General features: G+C 35.5%; 1 protein-coding gene across 1 annotated transcript in view; it reads left to right on the top strand.

The window, feature by feature from the left end:
• PKIB (cAMP-dependent protein kinase inhibitor beta) overlaps positions 1-8,809 on the top strand; it is a 246,083-nt gene that overhangs the window by 174 nt on the left and 237,100 nt on the right. The window contains exon 2 of the mRNA XM_050786391.1: positions 5,816-5,893. The gene's annotated coding sequence lies outside the window, so the exon portion shown is untranslated. The remainder of the gene's footprint in view (positions 1-5,815; positions 5,894-8,809) is intronic.

Below are 8,809 nucleotides of genomic sequence, written 5' to 3'. Positions count from 1 at the left end.
GTGTGAGCAAAACCAACCTTTACCTACCATTAACTTGAGTTTGGGCATTAGTAGACAACAGAGCTGAGGTGGTGGTTGACGTTTTGCCTTCCTTCATCTGAGGAGCCTCTCTGCTTTTTAGGGGATTGCTTCCTCTTTCTTAGTGTTTGTCCGTCCTAACTCCACTTATTTCCCATTTTTCCCACTTTTGCATCCTGTTTTGCGCTTATGTTCACAACGTATTCCTGCAGCCCGCTGCCTGGAACAAGTTTTATTGGGATATTTATCATTCATCTATGTGCTTCAGTTTCTCTGTATCATTTCTGTTTGCTATTGACTTATATTTTAATTTCTTGTGCTGTTAAGATGTTACAAAAAATTTGCACATTAAAACTATTTTTAATTAGATAAGACATACTAATTATCAAACTCATACGTTGGTTTCGAATGTCATGAGCTGTTGAGGCATGTGGAACCCTTGCGTATTAGGTGATGATGCACATCTGCAGGGAATGCATTCCTATAAAAGTTCCAGGTTTTTTTAGAGTTATTGGTTTTTGAAAATATTCTGGGAAACAGCTCAAACTTGAAATAGACATTCCTATAACTAATAATAAGAAAGTGATGTAAAAGCTACAATAATGGCATGGGTCGAGGTGGGGTAAACACCTAAGAATCTGGAAGAATGTCAGAATCCCTACTCCTAATTATTGTAACCACTAAGGGACAATCTTGCCTTATTCTTCTTTGCCTTATCAGTGGTTTTGTAGACCACTCTTAAAGTATTATAATAGAGCATCCATAAGTTTTAAAGAATTGTGGAAATGCCTGTAATCCCAGAACTTTGGGAGGCCAAGGTGGGCGGGTCACAAGGTCAGGAGTTCAAGACCAGCCTAGCCAGCATGGTGAAACCCCATCTCTACTAAAACTACAAAAAATTAGCCAGGCATGGTGGCACGCGCGTGTGATCCCATCTACTCAGGAGGCGAGGCAGGACAATTGCTTGAACCCGGGAGGCAGAGGTTGCAGTGAGCCGAGATTGGTCCACTGCCCTCCAGCCTGGGCCACAGAGTGAGACTCTGTCTCAAAAAAAAAAAAAAAAAAAAAAAAAAAAATTGTGGAAATGGAAATTACAAACCTAACAATATTTTTCATTATGCTAAACTTAAAGTAATATGTTATTTATGGGAGAAAAGAATCCTGTTATCTCAAGTCCTTAAACTTTTCAAAGTATCAGAGAAGGAGACAAAAAAGACTTATATGCAAGTAACGTTAAGGTTGAATATGTTGATTAGGCAAATGGAGAATGGGTCTTTTAAAATTTAAATTAGCGCAGGTTCTTGTCTCTTGCTACGTTCAAGAGGGTTTCTGAGATATTCGTAAGTTCTTGCACTATTCAATAGAGTTTTTTCACTTGAGATATCCAGAGTTAAATACAAAAGTCCTTGTTAATCTTTCTGGAATGTAACACTTGGCCTTGAAATACATTAAAAAAAAATTTACTTTTATTTAACCTGTAGGCTATGTGGAGTGGAATTTGCTCACTTAAGTTGTTATATATACAACATTAGATACGACAGTATATAAATTATAAACTGTTTTATTCATTAGAAAAGTCTTCGACATCAGTCTTGTTTTACTCTTTGCCAACTATGAAAGAAAATTGAAATGATGACTTCTTCAAATATCAACCCAAACACAGCTCAAAGCATAGTTTTCTCAATGTATACCAGCTATTAGTAGGAGCACCCATTTCTCCAGGCGACTTCCTGTAGCACACATATAACATACAATGCCAAAATACAAATTAGTCTAAGTAAGTACATTAGTAAAAAACATTCTATCTAGCCGAGCATGGTGGCTCACACCTGTAATCTCAGCACGTTGGGAGGCCGAGGCAGGCAGATCACCTGAGGTCAGGAGTTCCAGACCAGCCTGGCCAACGTGGCGAAAACCTGTTCCTACTAAAAATACAAAATTAGCAAGGCACGGTGGCACAGCTCTGTAATCCCAACTACTTGGGAGACTGAGGCTGGAGAATCGCTTAAACCCAGGAGGCAGAGGTTGCGGTGAGCTGAGATCGTGCCACTGCATTCCGGCCTAGGCGACAAGAGCAAAACTCTGTCTCAAAACAAACAAACAAACAAAAAAAGCCATGCTATCTAATAACTCAGTTCTCTGACTTGATTAAGGGCTAGTATGCCAAAAAAAACAAAAAAAAAAATTGGAATACTGATTTTTTTTGAGAATGTTACTAAGTAGACATGCTGGAAAAAGTTTTCAGATAAGCTTGGATAGTACTGCCTGTTATATTCTCTTGTGACTGATGTTGCATATTAGCATGTTGAATTCCTTCACTCCTAATGTTTTCTAAACTTGACCTTAAAAAATCTTTTTTTTTCTGATGAAACATGTATTAATATGCATTGTAGTTATTCTGTGAAATATAGTTTAAGAAATACTGATGGAGGGAAGGATGGACTTCATAGCCTTCTGGTAGCCTTCCTAGAATATCTTTTCTCATGATTAAACCTTTGTTCCATATGTGGCATCAGAGAGCTGAAGGTTATGTTCTCTGTCAAGAATCAGAGCATGAATGCTCTGTGTTATCAATTAAGGACAAGACATAAACTTTAACATTCAAATAAATGGTATGTAAAATTAATAGTCTCTTAAGGAAATTCAAGAGAAAGACCAAAATACTTGTCAGAATAGACATGCACAGAAATGGGCTGGGAGAACTATGGAGTACTATAGTCAGGCTTAAGGTTTTCCTTAGAAGATAGTCCAGGTTCATTCTCACATATGGGTAAATAAAGAATCTCCCAGATAAACTATAGTTGTGATTATTGTACCCTGAGAAAAATGTAAAGCAGGATTACCAAGCTTATCCTAGTCATAGTAAAAATTTCAATAATGGATTCACAAAAATCAATATTAACCAATGTAATTTCAGAATGATTTAGGTACAAAATTTAGGTTTATGTAAGTTACTCTCAAATATAGATTTGTCAATTATCAGTCATTTCAGTTTGTGGTTATTGTTTTGAGACGTAGGCTTGCTCTATTGCCCAGGCTTGAGTTCAGTGGCCTGATCTCGGCTCACTGCAACCTCCACCTCCCAAGTTCCAGCGATTATCCTGCAACCTCTGTCTGGAGTGCAGTGGCCTGATCTTAGCTCACTGCAGCCTCAGCCTCCTGACTAGCTGGGATTTCAGGCACGTGCCAAAATGCCTGGCGCATTCAATTTTTGAGAGAATACTAAAAATAATAATTTTATTTTCAGAATTCACCAGCATGGTAATAAAACCACATCTTCAGCATAAAGGAAAATAAATGTCTATAACCTTTCACCACCTCTTGTAATTCCTGTTGAAATCCATAAGGTTATGCTGGGTGCAGTGACTCACATCTTAATTCCAACACTCCGGAGACTGAAGCAGGAGGATAGCTTGATCACAGGAGTTAAAGACCAACCTAGGCAACATAGTGAGACTTCATCTCTATAAAAGTTAAAATAGGCCAGGCGTCGTGGCTCACGTCTGTAATCCCAGCACTTTGGGAGCCCGAGATGGGTGGATCACCTGAGGTCAAGAGTTTGCGAACAGCCTGGCCAACACTGTGAAACCCCATCTCTACTAAAAATACAAAAATTAGCTGGACGTGGTGGCTTGCACCTGTAGTCCCAGCTACTCAGGAGGCTGAGGCAGGAGAATCGCTCGAACCTGGGAGGCAGAGGTTGCAGTAAGCCGAGATCGCACCACTGCTCTCCAGCCTTGGTAACAGAGTGAGACTCTGTCTTAGAAAAATAAAAAAAAAAAGTAAATAATCAATCCATAAGGATATGGTTTAGAATCCTGTATATCACATTAAAAATTCCCAGTGTAACCTAGAATCAGTGTGTCTCCATCAAGGTTGACTAAAATTAGACTCATCTTTGGTCCCATAATCCTTCCTGCCTTTACACAAATCTCTGTATAAACTTTAATTTTTATCCTAATAAATGATCTATATCTCTGAAATATTGTGAAAGTATAACAGATTTTAAGGAAAAATAATCAGGTCATATTTTTCTGGAAATTAGAAATTATACTGCTTAGTTCTCTTGTCCTTAGTACATCAACACTAAATGTAATGAGGACTGAAACATCTTGGCCCTCCACAATAGTTAAAGGATGAATAAAATTTGTGCATAGTTTGTTATATAATCCAAGGAGAACAAAAATATAAAAAGTATTTTATGGCTTTCACCCTAAATTAATTATATCTTAAATGTAAACATGTTTAAGTATTTCACCAGATATTCTGAAAGGGTAAGCCAAAAATAGATTAGGACACAGTAACCCATAGGGGTCAGTATAAACTTAGATTTGGAAGAGACCAAATTCTGATTAAAGACATGCTTTTATTTGTTAAGACAGACATTGATACTTTTGGAAAATAACTCAAAAACTAAGATATAGTGTCAAATGTATAAAAACTCTCTTCAGTTATGGTCTTAATGTTAAAATAGCAAGTGAACTTTCTTTCCACACTGATTTTCTTCTTTTGCTGAAATCTAAGTCTGTAATTCCATAACTAGGAGATATGTTTATACCAGTGAAATAGATGTCTACAAAAATATGTTTATTTCAGTCAGAACATACATAAATTCAGGAAAAAAGGAAATATTCACTGTGTAAATAATAAAGTGGATAGCGAATTCAAATATGTGTCTAATATTTAATGTACTGTTTTATAATCATTGAGAAGGGAATGACTTCTTGAAAAATTGTTAATGGCATTTCTAAAACATTTCACTTCTCAAAGGCAGATGTATTAACCTTGATAAAATATAATGAAAGTATATACTGAAGAAATTCTTTACATTCATTCACCCAAAACGTTATTTATTGTGCTACAGAAAGAAATCAACTACTTCTATTTGACACTCATCAGATTTTTGAGTTCTTATTAAATGTGTTATTAAGGCAATGTCTAAATCAGCACCTTCCAATAGAAATGAAATGTGAGTCACATTTGTAATTTAAAATTTTTGTAGCTGTATTAAAAGAAACAGATGAAATTAATTTTAAAGATGCATTTAATTACACTCAGTATATCCAAAATATTTCAACAACATTAATATAAAAATTATTAATGGGATGTTGTACATTATTTTTCATACTAAGTCTTCAGAATCTGGTTGTGTTATATAATTAAGAGTACATCTCCATTTGGACCAGCACATTTCAAATGCAGGTCTATAAGCTGAAGGAGAAAGTTGAGGCAATTATCCAAGTGATGCAAGCTAAACAAGCAAGCAATCATATTTTTCTCTGTATAAGTTATTTAGATATTTTAGATAAAGTGGTTTTAAGGCTGTGCATTTGCTTTAGGTATTGAACCTAAATTGATTTCTTCTATAAAAATCAAATAGGAGAGATTTGTAAGAAGGATAAATGTCATATTCTGATAATCATTTAGGCTATCAAAGTACTATACTATATGTATGAAATTTGCCAGGTTTGACTTTATTTTCCAATAATCCAAATACTCCATGATGTTGTTTTAGCCAATTTATCCTGATTTCTTTTTTATTCACCCAAGTTTCTATGGCCTTAGCTGCTTTCTTTTCTCCAGAATTAATTGTAAGAATAGAATGATATCCAGAGGCCCTGACATTTTAAGTGGCCTGATCTCAAGCGACTTCAGACAGTGTTTTTATTCTTACCCAATTCTCTACACCTCACTCCACTGACTGTATTGTCCATTACTGCATATAACACTTGGCAAATTCATACCTAAAGCTCTTTCCGCTGAATGATCAAGAACTTCGGGTACTTTTTCCTTACAGGTTTTACCCCGTTGAAGATTTGCTTTAACTTCAAAAGCGATTACAACAAAGTATGGACACCCCTTCAGGGCCAACCTGGTAAGTCACTGGTAAGGTCTTAATTTCTCCATAAAGCTTCCTAATATTTTCTGGTATTAAGGTCTTCATATTCCGTAACCCACTTTGCATCACCTGCAGAAATCCTAGACTTAGCTGTTTGGTAGCATGTGGCTGTATCATTTGTTGTATTATTTTTCCCAGGCTCTCATTCAGAGTCCTGTTATAGCGAAGGCTGGCTTCCACTAGTTTCCATTCTTGCTCATGGGTCTGTCCCTTTTCTCCAGAAAAGTCCTATCTTTTTAAAGATGTAATGTCAGATGAAGCTTATGTATGAACCAATCACAGGCCATTTTTTTAATCGACATCTCCTGAAGGAAATTTTCTGCCTCAGTTGGCCTGACTTACTTGTATTTTGCAGCAGAATCCAGTCTTTCTAGGAATCCTGCAGTTTTTAAAATCATCTCAGTGGTTGTAGAGCTGAGAGCAGAATTCTCTCTACCTATTTTCTCTGCCATGGAGAGAGCACTCCCAGCATCATTTATACAAATGCTAGGCACATTTCCACTTCTCAGCAATACTCATCCAGCAGTTTAGATGCCATGGGAGGGTACTCCATAGTTCAATTCTATGGTATGCTCTTATATGGACATGGCTGGACACTGCACATTGTTCAGCAATTCCAAATGGTAGTGTTTAGTAAGAGAAAAAACATAATTAGAGTCACTTAACATAATATGTGGCAGGGGGAATTATGCTTTAAGAAGTAGCTTTCACATACAAATGGAGTCCAAAATAATGAACTTTCCCATTGGATCTTTATATGAATACAACCATGGATTAAATGCCAATAGGAGAAAGTGTTTTAGAGAGGTGCTTAAAATCTGGAGTAAGAAAAAACAAAAAACAAAAAAACAAAAAAACTCCTGCAGCTAGCTCAGTGTCTGCCCAAACAGCCACCCAGTTTTGTACTTGAAACCCAGGGCCCTGGTGGCATAGGCACCGGAGGGAATCTCCTGGTCAGTGGGTTGTGAAGACCACGAGAAAAGCATAGTGTCTGGGCCGGAATGCACCATTCTTCTTCACTTTATCTGAAATATCTAAAAAACTTATACAAAGAAAAATATGATTGCTTGCTTGTTTAGCTTGTATCACCTGGATAATTTTCTCAACTTTCTCCTTCAGCTTATAGACCTGCATTGTCCAATACAGGGACTATTAGACATTTGAAATGTGCTGGTCCAAAATGGAGATGTGCTCTTAATTATATAACAAAACCAGAATCTGAAAGCTTAATATGAAAAATAATGTAAAACATCCCATTAAATAATGCTTCATGTACCTTTTTCTATTCAAGTTATTTACTTAATCCAAAGGGAATAAATTTTTTGAAAATGTAGTAATAGTGATCCTAGAAAAATGTCATGTTCTATTTATATGCCCAGAGTATTTACTCCATTTCTATCTCTTCCCTTTGATCTATTTGATGGCTATGCCTTATAGTTCTAAGAATTTTTTTCAAACAATTTTTAGTGGGTTGTAGTGTTCATCTCCATTTCTTACGGTACAGATATTTTTCTGTTAAATGTAAAGGTTACTCTCTAAAGCTTAGTAGGCACACTTTCATTTTCACAGTGGTACTAAAATCCACATCGTTACTAATCATAGACATGCATGTGTGTTGATTGTAAAGTGATATTGTACATACCACAAAATCTGACGTATAAAAATAATCTTTTGGTGTTCTTTTTAAAGAACTTAATATAGAAATATCATAAAATGAAGTTAAATTGAGTAAATCTTAAGATATCACTTAGTCAAACTCCTTGCATCAAATCAAGCCCATGATTATGTAAGTGTATAGAAAAGCCCACAGAAAATTTAAAAAAGCTTTTCAGTGGAAAACCTGACAGACACCTTATCCAAAAGATCAAAGTTTTAAGATCACCAGTAATAGAACAAATAGATTTCATGTGTCTTCTAATGTAATACACTGAAGAGTGAGCACTATCACTCCTGAGACATTTTTGCCAAAAACCTATAAACGGGAATAAATCATGAAGAAACATCAGACAAACCCAAATTAAAGGACATTATGCAACATAAATGGCTTGTACTTTTCAAAATATCTAGGTCATGAAAGAAAAGGACTAAGAAACTGCCCACATTAAAGGAGACCAGAGACTTGACAACTAAATGCCACATGTAATCATGGATTAGATACTGGAGCAGAAATAACAATGATAATAAATAATTACTGTTATTGCTGTAAAGAACATTATTTAGACAATTAGCAAAATTTGAATGGGGCTTGTGAATTACAAAGCAGTATCATATCAAAACTGATTTTCTGTTTTTGATTGTTATAATGTGGTTATGTAGAAAAGTGTTGTATTTTTGGAAATGTACATTGAAGTATATAGGAGTAAATAGGATCATGTTGGAAATTTTTTCTCAAATGGTTTACAAAACATGTTTTGTATGTGTGTACATACACATTTTGTGTGTGTGTGTGTGTGTACATGCACATACACTGTTTTGTATGTGTGTACATACACACACATTGTGTAAACAAGATAAAATTTTAATATTTGGTGAATAAAGGTGAAAGATACATAGAAAATTTTTGTATAGCGTTTGCAACTTTTCTGAAGTCTGAAATTAGTTCAATTTTTTTTTAATATTGCTTTGGCTTCCTATTTTACCTGTAGTTAACTGTGTCAAAAATATGCTAATTATGTTATCAACACCCACGGTTTTTGTAATCTCGCAATATTGAAATCAAAAGACATCACAGAACACAGCAGCAAAGGTAAGTTTAATTTTATTCCAGCTTGTACACAAGGGAGCTAGCACTGAGAAAGAAAAAAGGAGTTGGCTGTTGCCTGAGGGTAGTGTGTGGGTTAATTTTATAGACTCTTTTCATAGGGAAAGGTTATATTAGGGCATATATAGGAC

The sequence above is a fragment of the Macaca thibetana genome, chromosome 4 (assembly GCF_024542745.1).
Source record: "Macaca thibetana thibetana isolate TM-01 chromosome 4, ASM2454274v1, whole genome shotgun sequence".
In the NCBI taxonomy this organism is placed as follows: Eukaryota; Metazoa; Chordata; class Mammalia; order Primates; family Cercopithecidae; genus Macaca; species Macaca thibetana.
Note: the sequence above shows the minus strand (reverse complement) of the source record. Positions and strands in the feature narration are given on the sequence as shown.